General features: G+C 50.7%; 1 protein-coding gene across 2 annotated transcripts in view; it reads right to left on the reverse strand.

Moving 5' to 3' along the window:
* ALPL (alkaline phosphatase, biomineralization associated) overlaps positions 1-8964 on the reverse strand; it is a 51997-nt gene extending 43033 nt beyond the window's left edge. Inside the window, exon 1 of one of the 2 annotated variants that reach the window (XM_080920751.1) lies at positions 8926-8964. The gene's annotated coding sequence lies outside the window, so the exon portion shown is untranslated. Of the gene's footprint in view, positions 1-8624; positions 8708-8925 lie in introns of those variants that run through there. The other variant, XM_080920753.1, reaches the window with a different exon arrangement.
* Between the last annotated feature and the right edge of the window lie 3718 nt (positions 8965-12682).

Here is a 12682-nt window from a genome sequence, read left to right on the forward strand (position 1 = left end):
GGACTATTATCATTTGTCTGTCTGTCTGTCTGTCTGTCTGTCTGTCTGCCTGCCTGCCTATCTATCTATCTATCTATCTATCTATCTATCTATCTATCTGCCTCAAAGTTCCAATGGACAGGCCAGACCTATGGAGAACCTATGTCACAGATGGAGCAAGGAAGATCTATCTATCTATCTATCTATCTATCTATCTATCTATCTATCTATCTGCCTCAAAGTTCCAATGGACAGGCCAGACCTATGGAGAGCCTATGTCACGGATGGAGCAAGGAAGACCACAGTGGAGAAGGGCGGCCAGGGTGAGGCCAGGAGTGGCTCCTGTTGTAAATGTAAGTCTTCACAGGTCCGTCCTTAGGCTGCAGGGATGGCAGGCTATGGGATGCCTGGGGGGTGGGAGGTGCTGACTGGAAGTTCGAGGCTCTCCTTCTCACTAGTGTTTTCTGTGAGGCCCTGCCATCCTAAGGTTCACACTGGAAGCCAGGCACCCATGTGAGAACAGATCTTACCCACCAGGCTCAAGAGTTCTGACCGAGGTCTAGCCTAATACTGGAGGGACCAAAGGCCCTGGAGAGCACTCTGGAGGGAGTCTGGGCAGGGAAGGACAGAGCTGGAAGAGTGGGGACTCCCTGGGAAGGCCTTTGGCTGGGCTCCTGACTTTGGCTTTAACAGTCAATCTGATTTTGCCTCTATGAGCCTCCGTTTCCCCTCTTGTTAAATGAAGGCATTACTTTCAGGTATGACCAACATTTTTGACATTATGACAAGACATTGTCACCGAAAACATTCACACTCAAAAGACACATAATTACTTTTTTTTTTTTTTTACTGCAAAAAGTTTCATAATTTTGGGTCACGTTCTTAGCTGTGTCTAGCCATTCGCCATGAGCAGTCTTGGGATGTAGACTGAATGAACATGTCTGTAAGGATCCTCTGAGCTCATAAGGAAGAAACGGCTTTAAGGCCCAGTAGGGTGGGTGGCACACCTTTAATTCCAGCACTTGGGAGGCAGAGGCAGGCGGATCTCTGTGAGTTCAAGGCCAGCCTGATCTACAGAGCAAGTTCCAGGTCAGCCAGAGCTACATAATGAGGCGGAGGAGGAGGAGAAATAGCTTTAAACTTAATGGTATGAGGCTGGAATGCCGGCTAAAGTGGCAAATTCATCTTGGGTGGCGGACTGAAATAAATCAGGCATGCATCCATACAGGAAACAGGGCAGGCCCAACCTCACTCAAGTTAAATCAACACTCCTGTACCCCGACCCCACCTCAGGCTGAGAGAATAAGTTGGGCACTTCCTGTGTGATCCCTGGCCTACCATATTCCCTCTCTGAACCTCAGATTCCGATATACAGTGGTTCCCCTTATGAATCCACAGAGGGGCCTGAACTGGGCTGTGGCTTCAAAATGGAGCACACCCTTAGAACGTACGAGGCCTTGGATTCCAGGCACGTCACCTCATTGGCGACCCTGGTGAGCCAGGAAGCGTTAACATTGAGGCTGGCTGTCCCAGAACTGCCCGGGAAGCAAGCTGGAGTCTCAAGCAACACTGTCTCCCCTGAGTCAGTTTTTGGCTAGAGCCCTGGGCTGTTGGTATGATTAACCGCATGTATGTATATAAACAAAGCAAACAGAGGGGCGGGTGGATGAGACACTAGGTAGGTGTTTCTCTCAGTTACAATTACTGTTGCTGTTATTAGGGAGAGGAGGACAACCTTCAGCTCTTTCCAGGAAAGCTGAAACAGCCCCTTTTACTTAAACCAAAGCAGGTGCCAGGCCCACAAACGAGAAATCTTCTTTAGGCTAAACATGGGGACCTGCTGTGGCCCCATAAAAGATCTTACACCACACCAAAAGCCAGTTCAGGCACGGTCTGTCTCATAGTTCTCCCAGCACTCTGACTGAGGGGCACCATGACATTTGAACCAGTGCCACCTGGGTCTGCCCCACCTGGACCTGCCCTGCTTCCCTACTCCTGGTCCAAGACATCACTAAATTAATCTGGTTCTGTTCTGTCCTCCGTGGTCGGTTCTCATTAGTGACTCACGGCTGTCTGGAGTACTGTGGTGTAGCGGAAGGAACTTCCGCAGGATCCAGAGCATTGGTGATTAATGATGTCTGACACAGGTGCAGGGCAGGGGCTGGGGGCAGCAAGTGTGTCAGCTTTGTGTCACCAAGGAACTAGGAAAGTCCTAAGGCCAGATCTCATTTGCATGAATGATGGCTTTCTCCGGAAAGACACTAGAAACCTGGACAACTGAGACAAGAGGACAAAACCAGGGCAACTCAGCAGGGATTCAGATCCATGCCCTCTGGGTGCTAAGGGTGATTCTTCCTAGGACTGCAACGGCCTTCAGGACCAGGAAGGGGTGTGGCCAGGCTGAGAGTCATTTGTCTGGGAGAGCAGATGCTGAAACAGAACTAATTTCCCCATGGTGCTAGGTCCCCTCCTTTTGGGGACCCCAACCCTATGTTGCAAATCCCAGAGGCAGATGGTTCAACTGAAAATACTGTGTATAGGGACATCTTCTGTGGACTTGCATCCAAACGTAAAGACTCCAAATCAGTTTGCTAGTCTGATTGGGGGTGCAGACACTTCGGAACTGTGTGACTTTCAGAAAGTTATATACCATCTCTGAGCCAAAACAGCAAGTTAAATACAATAAAGACACCGAAGGCAATTGGTCCGGATTCTAGCCCAGATTAAGTCCTTACAATTAGGTATAGGAATGGGTCAAAGCACAGATAATATTTACAAGAAATAAGGTCTGGAAGAGAAGGGTGTGAACAAGTTGCAAAAAGGCACACTTGATAGCCACGCACTCCAGAAACTGAGCGACAGAACTTTGCTATTTCAGCATAAATAAGAAACTGGCTCTTCCAGGAAGGTGATTTATACCACTCATGGCTCAGGGAAGGAAGCAACTTGAATGGGTAGGTGTCTTTCCCACTTCCCAGTGAGGGGAATCTGGGCCTCAAAACCCAGGGCTGTCACAGAACCACACGAATGTGTCATCAGCAGTTAGAGACAATGGACTAGGGGAACAAGAGTGTGTGTAATTGAAGACTGAACCAAGGGACTCACATATGCTAAGTCTTCTATCCTCTACCACTGAGCTAAGTTCCAACACTTTGAGACAAGAACTTACCTATCACCCAAGCAGGCCTTGAATTTATCCTCCTGCCTCAGGCTCACACCCAAGTCCAGGTGAGGTTGATGGAGTTGAAGTATTGGGCAGGCTGAGGCAGGAGGATTGCCAACAGTGTGGGGCCCGCTGTGAGACTCTGTGTCAAAGCCGGATAAATAATAAAAGCCTGGGGTTACGAATGTATAAGGGGCTGGGGGGCCCATGACAGGATCTCTCTGGTCTTCCCACAGAGAAACTACATTCCAGATCCTTCCAAAACCGGGACAGGACTCTGTCCAGAGATCACAACTCTGAGCCTCTTCAGCAGCAAGAGGGGAGAATGGGAAGGGATGTAACATGGGTGCTGGGAGCTCAGGGTGGATCGAAGCATTGTTATATATATAATTTATATATTATTATATAGTGTTATGTCAGCCTCTGCAAGTGCAAGGTGCAGAGGCCTGATATATCGAGGAATCGAGGGCCCCCAAGTTTACTTTGTGTTCCCCAAACGGCTTATTTGTGCAGACCTAGAAGCTCCTGCCTGGTTATACCCCTGAGAACCTCATCTTTGTCCACCAGGCCCTACACTGCCCTCCAGCCCACACTGTGATTCTGAGACTCCAACAGAGGCCACTTTGCCACCCACCTGCCATCAAAGACTTTTTTGGTGCCAACAAAGTGGTAGAAGAGAACCGTGGGCTCGATCGTAGGGCCTGCAAGCCTTCTCCCTGGGCTGCTCAGAGGCTCCAGAAAGTAGGTATGTCTTGGGCAGGCCTAGCAGGCTAAATGTCTACAAGTAGATAATGATGTTCCATCCCCCAAACTTCTGGAGACCCTAGATTCCACTGACGCAGGAAGAGGCTCCCCACCTACAGTGTCTTTCAGAGATGCACGTAGGCAGGCCATAGGCACAGAGCAGTGTGGCTGTATCCACTATCCCAGCCCAGCCCCACCATCACCACACTACCCCAACCCCCAACCCCCTGCCAGGCTGGCTCCAGTCATCCATAGTCATTCAAATATGATGCCTCTCTAACTCCGCCCCTAAACTACACACTCAGGCAGCCGGCCGAGCTTGGGAGGCGAGCGGGCAGTGCAAGGGACTGGAGTGCCTCCGGAATTGCAGCTAAAAAGGATGGAGCAGCTGCCTCACAGCTCTGGCATTGTGACCAGGCAGAGGCGTGGCCCCTGAGAGCCCACAGCTTCTGATCTTTCAAAAGACGCCAGAAACCAGTGTTTTTATGTAAAATGAAACCGCCTGGGGTTTAACAACAGCAGCAACTAAATTAAAGCTTTTAACTCAGCCTAGGAGCCAAGTCTCCTGCCCCTGCCCACCCCCCACACCCCATCTCCTAGGCTTTGGGCTCTCCACACACAGTAGGCCAGATGTAAAGGACTTTGGTTAGACCTATTCCCAAGTTTCAGGAAACCTCATCCTCTCCCCTCTTCAGGCATCTTGGTTTACAGATGGGGAAACTGAGGCTAGAGAGGGGAGGTAAGTTGTCCAAGCTCAAACAGGTGATTTATCATGACAGCTCTCTCCCACCACCCACAGCATCTTCATCCTCCCTTGAGTGGGTACAGCTTCTCAAAGGTAAACTTGGGGCCAAGGATGTGGTTCATTTGGTAGACTGCTTGCCCAGTGTGCATGAAGTTCTTGTTCTATTCCAGGGCTCTCAGAACTTGGGAGGTGAAGGAAGGAGGAATAGAAAAAAGTTCAGGGCCATCCTTTGCTACATAGCAAGTTTCAAGGCCAGCCTGGGCTACATAAGATCCTGTTTCAAATAAATAAATAAAAAGTAAATTAACAACATACCATGGAAGTGACATGCCAACACACCAAGTCCACGAGGGGCATGGCATGTGAGCATGTGTGTGTGTGTGTGTGTGTGTGTGTGTGTGTGTGTGTGTGTGTGAGACCTTTGGAACAACCCAAAGGGCCAGGAGGCTGAGCCTAAACAGCTGTACACCTCTGGGCAAGCTGCTCTCCCTCTCTGGGCCTCAAAAGTACCAATGAACACAGCTACGATCTGAGCCCAGCCAGCCTACAATCCTAGGCATCACTGAGGTCTCCTCTACAGCCAGCAGTTTGTGGCCTCCGATGACTATAAAGCAATAATAATAATAATAATAATAACAATAACAATAATAATAATAATAATACTGGGAGAGACTACACCAACCAGGAAAGATCACCACAGTCTTTAGAGAAACCCGACTCTTGGTTACTGGAATTCAAAGGGGGGGATGGTAATAATACGTGGAGGGGGGGGAGTTTAACCACCATCCTCCAGTTAAACAAAAACCACATCTGCTTTAACTTCATCTCCTCCCCCAGTCCCTACCCTCATCTCAAATTTTACCCCTTCATTTGAGAAGTTAAATCAAATGCAAACAATTGATTTCATGCCACAGCGAGGCTGGGGTTTGAAGCATGGAAAACTTTAAGCGTGGGTTTTTTCTGGGAGTAATTACAAAATGGGGGGGTGTGAGCAGGCAGATAAATATAGAGAGCACTTCGGCATGTTCTTTGGACACAGAGCATCAATAATGATGCCGGGGACCACTATGAGCTGTCACTCAAGAGGGGGAAAGCCATTTGCTTCCTGTCACCCAGCTGAGAACTGGAAACAAAGTATTGATTTTTTTTCCTTTTTTCTTTTTCCAGGTTTTTTTGAGACAGGGTTTTTCAGTGTTGCCTTAGCTGTCCTGGAACTTGCTCCGTAGACCAGGCTGACCTCAGACTCAGAGATCCGCCCGCCTCTGCCTCCCAAGTGTGTGGATTAAAGGCGTGCTCTACCACGAGCTGGCTTAAGGTACTGACTCTTTCACCATCCTCAGGTTGGTAGACTGCGTATGACTTCGCTGGCCCGCAGCAACTGGTACCCATGTTTATCACCCCACATCACAGAGGAGAAAACAGTGGGTCCGAGAGGAAAGACGTTTGTCTAGGGTCACACAGCAGTACAGATAATGAATTTTCAGTCTACTGTCTCCCACTGTGTTCTGAAGGTTAGAACAGCTCCAGAAATAGAAGGGACTGGGGGGGGGGGGGGTAACACACATACCACACAGCCCAGCCTTGGTGTGCCAGTGACGATGGGCTGTTGTGCTCAGGAGCTCAGTCAGCATTCCTGTGGCCATGCAGAGAATTCTGAGCACAGGTTCCCAACTTGCTGGTCTCCCCACAAGGCCTCTCCTCAAGCTCCAGGGTTTTTGTGTTAATTAGCCCAGTCAGATAAACTTCATGCTGAGAACTTTAAACCCGACTCCTGGATTCACCCTCATCTCCCCATCCCCAGAAGCCTGAAGCCCACAAACTCTCTGGCAGGGAGATCACTGGACCTATCCCGGGACCCAAATTTTTAAGTCCTTGAGCCCAGCCCCAGATGCCCAAGTGCCTTGTAAATATTCCAGGGCAGGTCACTGTCCCTTCAGGAGGTTTCTTCACATTCAGGAAAGGATGGCATCTCCTGTCTTTGCAGGAATAGAACAGGAAAGGGCTTGGTGGTACTGGGCTGCTGCATGGGCAATGAGGCAGAGGTGGATGGCAGGAGATTCCTGAGTTATTCCCAGCCTGGAACTCCAGGCTTCCTTCTCAGGCTGTGTCCGGGAGGGAGGAAGTACATCTTAGTAACAGTAAGGAAGGTCGAGTGCTTCAGGGAATGGGCAGAGCCTGGGCAGAGGTGCTTGACGGGATCGCAGGGTTCAGAGGCAATGACATAACCCTGTACACTCTGATGCAGTTTCTGCTGAGACAGGAGCTGGGCCAGCCACTGCTTTATAAAGTACATGAGCCTGCTACAGCGTCTTCCCCACCAACAGAGTCCATACAGCAATGACTTCCAGCTCCCCATACACCCTCAAGGAGAATTCCGAGCCACAGTGAGACCAGAGCTGTGCCCTGGTCACACAGCTATGCCCCATCTTGTCAGTACCACGTACTGGCTGTGACATGGCATGACATCTTTATCCCTTTCTTTGGGAACTACTTCATCTTGATTCTACCAAGTGACACTCAAACTTTCCAAGCCTAAAAGGAATTTGTTATGCCAATGTTCGCCTCAACGGGGTGGGGGTTGGGGGGCTTGTTATTTACTGTGTCACTCTCGGCACCTAGAACAGAGTTTAGGGCAGAGCTGATGCCAGGTTAGTGTGTGTGGATTGAAGACACCCACCATTCTGGCCAGTCGGGTCTTTTGGTTCACTGTAGTCCTAACTTATAGATGCGACCATCACAGACATGCTGGGAAGCAGCCCAGACCTGTCTCAATCCACTAGTAGACCCCTGAGAAGCTTGCTCTGTCCCAAGGGAATCACAGACACCTTAGGAACTGGAAAAGGAGGAAAGAGCTGGGCAGGGAGTGGAGCTGCAGAGGAAAGAGCTGGTTGGGAAGACCAGAGAGGCTTGGAGGAGGAAGGGAGACCTGAGGGCAGCTCTCCTTCATCTCTTGGGCTGCAAAGAATGGGCGATGGGGTTCAATTCCTGATGTCGTTTATTTACATGGTCTAAAACTCGCTGTCGCTGTTTGGAAATGTCAGGTGTCAGAGCAGACTTTAGCACACAGTAGGCATTCAGAAAACAGTTGTCCTCCTCACTAATTTTCAACCAGACTTAGATTCTGAGCCTGCCTGAAGGGGTCTTTGAATTCTTCTTGGAGCCAAAGGTTCTTTCAGGCCTGAGAAGCATCCTCTCTTGTATGTATGTATGTGTGTGTGTATGTATGTATGTATGCACGCATGTATATATGCATGATTTGAGCCCCAATCTCCCTAAGTAGCTAGAGTGGCCTCGAACTCACAGAGATCCTCAGCCTCCAGACTGCCAGCATCACCGCCGGCAGCTCTCTTTTAATCAGGATTCACAGGCACACCCCAAAGTCCTTTGCAAGGCCTCCTTCCCCAGGCCCAAAGTTGAAAAGGATTACCATGGACAATGTGGGGTAAGAATGAGGTTTTCCTCCGCCTTGGGTCCTGCCGCTGTGACTGTGCCTTTAACCCTTCCTTACCCACGCCGGGCAAGGCAGCAGCCCCACTCTCACCTGCAGGCAGCCCGCAGCCGTTCGCAGGCTCCTTCCGTTTCCCCGGCTCCCCCACGCCCAGACAGACAGTAGCACGCGGTCCGATCTCTCCCGCCAAAGATCTCGGCACGTGCCTTCTTCCAGCTGCTCCCCAACTACTTTAGACAGACACCAACGGGACAGAGTGGCTTGGGACCACGAAGGGCGCAGCTGTGGATTACGGCGCCGCGTGGGCACCAGGAACAGGTGCTTAGCACGAGGGTGGGGTCCTGGGTAGCGGCTCCGCGGGCGCCACGTCCATCATCCTGCCAGGCCCCAAGAGATGCGCGCGGGGTCCGGAGCGGGAGGCCGTGGGTTCCCAGGGAGTCTGACCTTCCACGTGTCCCCCACCGTGGCTGGGACAGTCACTGCGGGACCGGCGGAGCGCGCGCGTGGGAGTCGCACCAGCCGCGGGCGCAGCATGCTTTCCTTACCTGCAGGCAGGAGTGGGGAGGGTCTGTCCCGGCGCGCGAGCGGTGGCCCTTAGGAGCGCAGTGGCGGGAGCGTACACTGGCGGCCACCTCCCCCGCCTGCTTATGAAGGCGGCCCGGCCGATCACCCGCCGGCCTCCCCGCCCCCGGCCGCCCCGCCCCCGGCCCGCACCCTGAGCCCCAGGCCTGTGCCTCTGCGTTGCCAGGGTGCCCCCTGCTGGGAGCGCGGCGCTCGACCGGCCCGTAGGGCTGCAACAGGCAGTGTAACCCGCCTTGCCTCTCTCTCCCTAAGGCTCATCCTGACCTCAGGGTGCAGCTGCCTTGTCTTTAGGTTGGATTTCTCTGTAGGAGTCTTTGTCCCTCGATGGTTGTCTTCCTGTGCCTGACCCTGCGCGGCTGTGTACCCCCACTTGGCTTCTCTTAAGTCCTTGTCTGTAACCAAGTGCCCCTCTGAGCCTCACACCCCTACCCCTTTCTTATCCACTTTCTTTTTCGCCCTTAGCTAAGTCAGTGGGAAGCAGAGCGAGATCCCTAGGGCAGGGCTCTCCCTCCCAAACGTCTTCAGAAACAGGAACTCAGGACACTCAGGACACCCAGGGCAGACCACTTCCCAGGCAGTGGAGCCAGACTGTCCAGGCCCACAAGCCTGCTCTGGTGACTTCGGGGAACTGGCCAAGGCTCTATAACTGGCAGACACTATCCCCTGGTTTTCCTTGCTTCCTGTTTTTGGGGGAAGTTATAAGAGACCATGTTTGGAAAATGCACAGGAAACTAATTCTAGATCAATGGGAGAGGAAAGGCAACCGCTGGGTGCTTGCGGGCCTCATTCGATTCCCCAGGGGCCACCACCTCCCTTTCCGTGAGAGCCAGTCTAGGTTTGAAGTCTCCGATCCGTTTCCTGCTGAAAGCTCCTGGGGGTCAGTTTGAATGCTACCTACCACCGTTGTTTCAATGGCCATTGAAGCTGTCAGAAACCATTTGTGCCTCTAATACCCAATAACCAGAGATTTGAAAGCAAGAATCATGCATCCCTGAACTCCATCTTCCTCAGCGCCTAGGCCCCAGGATTGAACAATTCTAGCCTGAAGTTTTGTCTTAGGTCCAGGCATCTTCTGTGTGAGATCTACCATTGAGCCCATTGCACAGGAGGAAAATCAAGGCCCAGAGACATCATATGACTCCTCGGTGAGTCCTGGGCCAGAACTGGAGTCTGATGGCAAAACCCAAGAATGTCTGGCTGTGTTTTCATTTGTTCTTGTATTTTAATAATTAATGCTCTTTATTTACAGTACCGCTATGAAATTTCCCTTAAGAAATAAGTTTATGTTTTTACAAAGTGAGACCAAGGGTTGGATAAATGACTCCCTCTTTGTGTATTTCATAGCCAGGTCACAGTAGCAAAAGTCATGGGGGCGATGAATAAATGAAGCTTTGGACGTTTCACAGCCTCGTCAGTAAGAAGCTGAGAGTTAAGACAGCAGTGAGTTCAGAACACAGCCCTTGGCAATTGCTCGATAGCACCAAAGGGCTCGAGATTACAAAAGGCTTGAGATAAGAGCAGCATCTGTGTGCCAAGGGACATCCGCATCACAGAAGGGCTTCCTCTCCATGGGCAGAGCTGAAGCAGCAGGACTTGAACCTACGTCTGTCAGGTACCAAGAGCCCCAACCCCAGTACCATCCACGGAGAATGAGCCATTCTAGTTTGGCTCATGGCTAGCCGGAGACCACTGTGTCTTCATGGAGAATCCCAAGCACTCTCCAAGGGATTGGAGTGACTGCTTATCTCTTCCTGCTACCTTCTTCCCTACACACTTTCCCTGTTGTTGATCTCTGACCCTCAAGAATTCAGTTGAAGAACATGTCCCAGAGTCAGCACAGAAGTAAGTAATCAACTGAGATGGTGTCTCACAGCATCTCTTGCTTCCCTGATCTCTGGGTACCACTTTTGAGGCTGCCTAAAAGCTAGGAGGAGGCCAGGCCTTCACATCAGGATCCTGAGCCCACCCTACCTCCTGCCCTAGCTCTGTCCTGGCTGGCAGGTAGGCTGACAAGGTATCTCTGGTTAAAACCCAGGTTCCCTGTAGCTGTTTGGTCTGCAACATTTGTAAATGCAGCCCAGATTCCGTGATGCCAGGCCTATTCAGCCGATAGAAGCAGCTCCTTACATAGATCTCACACCATCTTTTCTTTTTATTTTTTTTAAAAAAAATTAAAGATTTATTTATTTATTATTTGTAAGTACACTGTCGATGTCTGCAGACACACCAGAAGAGGGCATCAGATCTCATTACAGATGGTTGTGAGCCACCATGTGGTTGCTGGGATTTGAATTCAGGACCTCTGGAAAAGCAGTCAGTGCTTTTAACCACTGAGCCATCTCTCCAGCCTCTGCACCATCTTTTTGTACATGGTCTCCGGAGTACGATTCTTAAATGAAAGAAATGGACAAATGGAACCACTTGACCTCCAAGCTTCCATGCCTGAGAGCTTTCTCTTTGTCCATAGAGAACCCATGCCATGAACCCCCTTCCTGCCATAGTTTCATAGTCACAGCTGGGTTGACACACACACACCTGTGATCCTAATATTTAGAGGGCTGAGGCAGGAGGATCACAAATTTAAGACCAAACAACTGCAGAGAGGTACCATGTCTAAAAAAGGGGGCTGGGGGAAAGGGGTCAAGTAAGAGCCAGGAGTCCAGAAGCTTAGAGTAGAGACAGAGAGGGACTAAGGAGAGAGGATGGATGACAGAGGCAGTGTGGTCCCTGGGGGTAGGAAAGACTGTCTGAACTCTGGTAGATGTTTAAAGGTGTGACTGTTGTGTTTCAAGTCTAGGTCTAACCAAAGCTCCAGCTTCCTGACTCCTAGGGTCCCTTCTGGCCCCACCTTCAACTCAGTACAAAAATGAACTTGGAGATTGGCAAGGAGGGACCTGCTGTGTGGGTCCCTGACTCCATCTAGTGAGTCAGGCTTCTCAGAGCAGCCCTACGTACAGAATGGGGAATTCACAGTTGGGAAAGTGAAGTCCACGGTGAGCTGTCATTTAAGGAACACTTCCTTTGTGCCTGTCAACGCGAAGCTCTCTTCACAATAAGACTCATTTCGTAACCATGGAGGCCGTCTCCTCGTCACCACTCTGCCCCAACCCTGTCTTTAGGAGGGGGTCTCTCTGGGCAGTGCTGACACACGACTTCAATCCCAACAGGCAGATAACTGAGTTTGAGGCCAACCTTGTGGACACACACACACACACACACACACACACACACACACAGAGGGAGAGAGAGAATATGTCAGTATCATGTTAGCCTCAAACTGATATGTAGTGAAAGATGATTCTTCTGCATCCACTTCTGCGTGCCTCGATTGCGGACTTGTGCTGCTAGGGACTGAGCCCAGGGCTTCCTGTGTGCTATGTGAGTACTCTGTCCCCTGAGCTATGTTCCTAACCCCACTGGGGATGATCTGAAACTCCCTATTTACTGCCTCTTCCACCCACGTGCTGGATTACAGGAAGAGACCATCTTGCTCAGTTTATGAAGTGCTGGGCCTTGCATTTGTTTGGTGAACATTCCCCTAACTGAGCTACATCCCTAACTCCAGTCTCTTTTCAAAGGAGGAAGCATTCAGCTCCGCTCAGAGAGGCTAGCAATTTTGTGCATTCCACAGAGGTTCAGTGGATGCCTGGTGTGTGGTTAAGACTGCTCCAGGAAGTTCGGACACGTGCTAACAAGGTGAAGGTGAGGGATATTCTCAGGAGTCCGGGGACAGAAACAATACACATCATCCATAAGCAGATTACATGGTAACAAAGTTGATAAAGGCAGGAAGCCACAGCAGATCCAGGTGTGCTGAAGAGGGACCAACTGTAGCAGTTGCCCAAGGCAAAGAAGAGAAGGTCTTCCATGGCCACTCAGACAGGAAGAAGAATCCAAACCCAGTAACCTTGTGTCTACCATCTAGGCTCTCCAGGAACAAACCTCACCCCATCCTAAATTTAACCTGATCCTGCCTTAGCCCCTTCCCAAATCTCTCATTTCTCTAGCATGGGCGGATCCC

Source organism: Micromys minutus (assembly GCF_963924665.1).
Source record: "Micromys minutus genome assembly, chromosome: 9".
Lineage (NCBI taxonomy): Eukaryota > Metazoa > Chordata > Mammalia > Rodentia > Muridae > Micromys > Micromys minutus.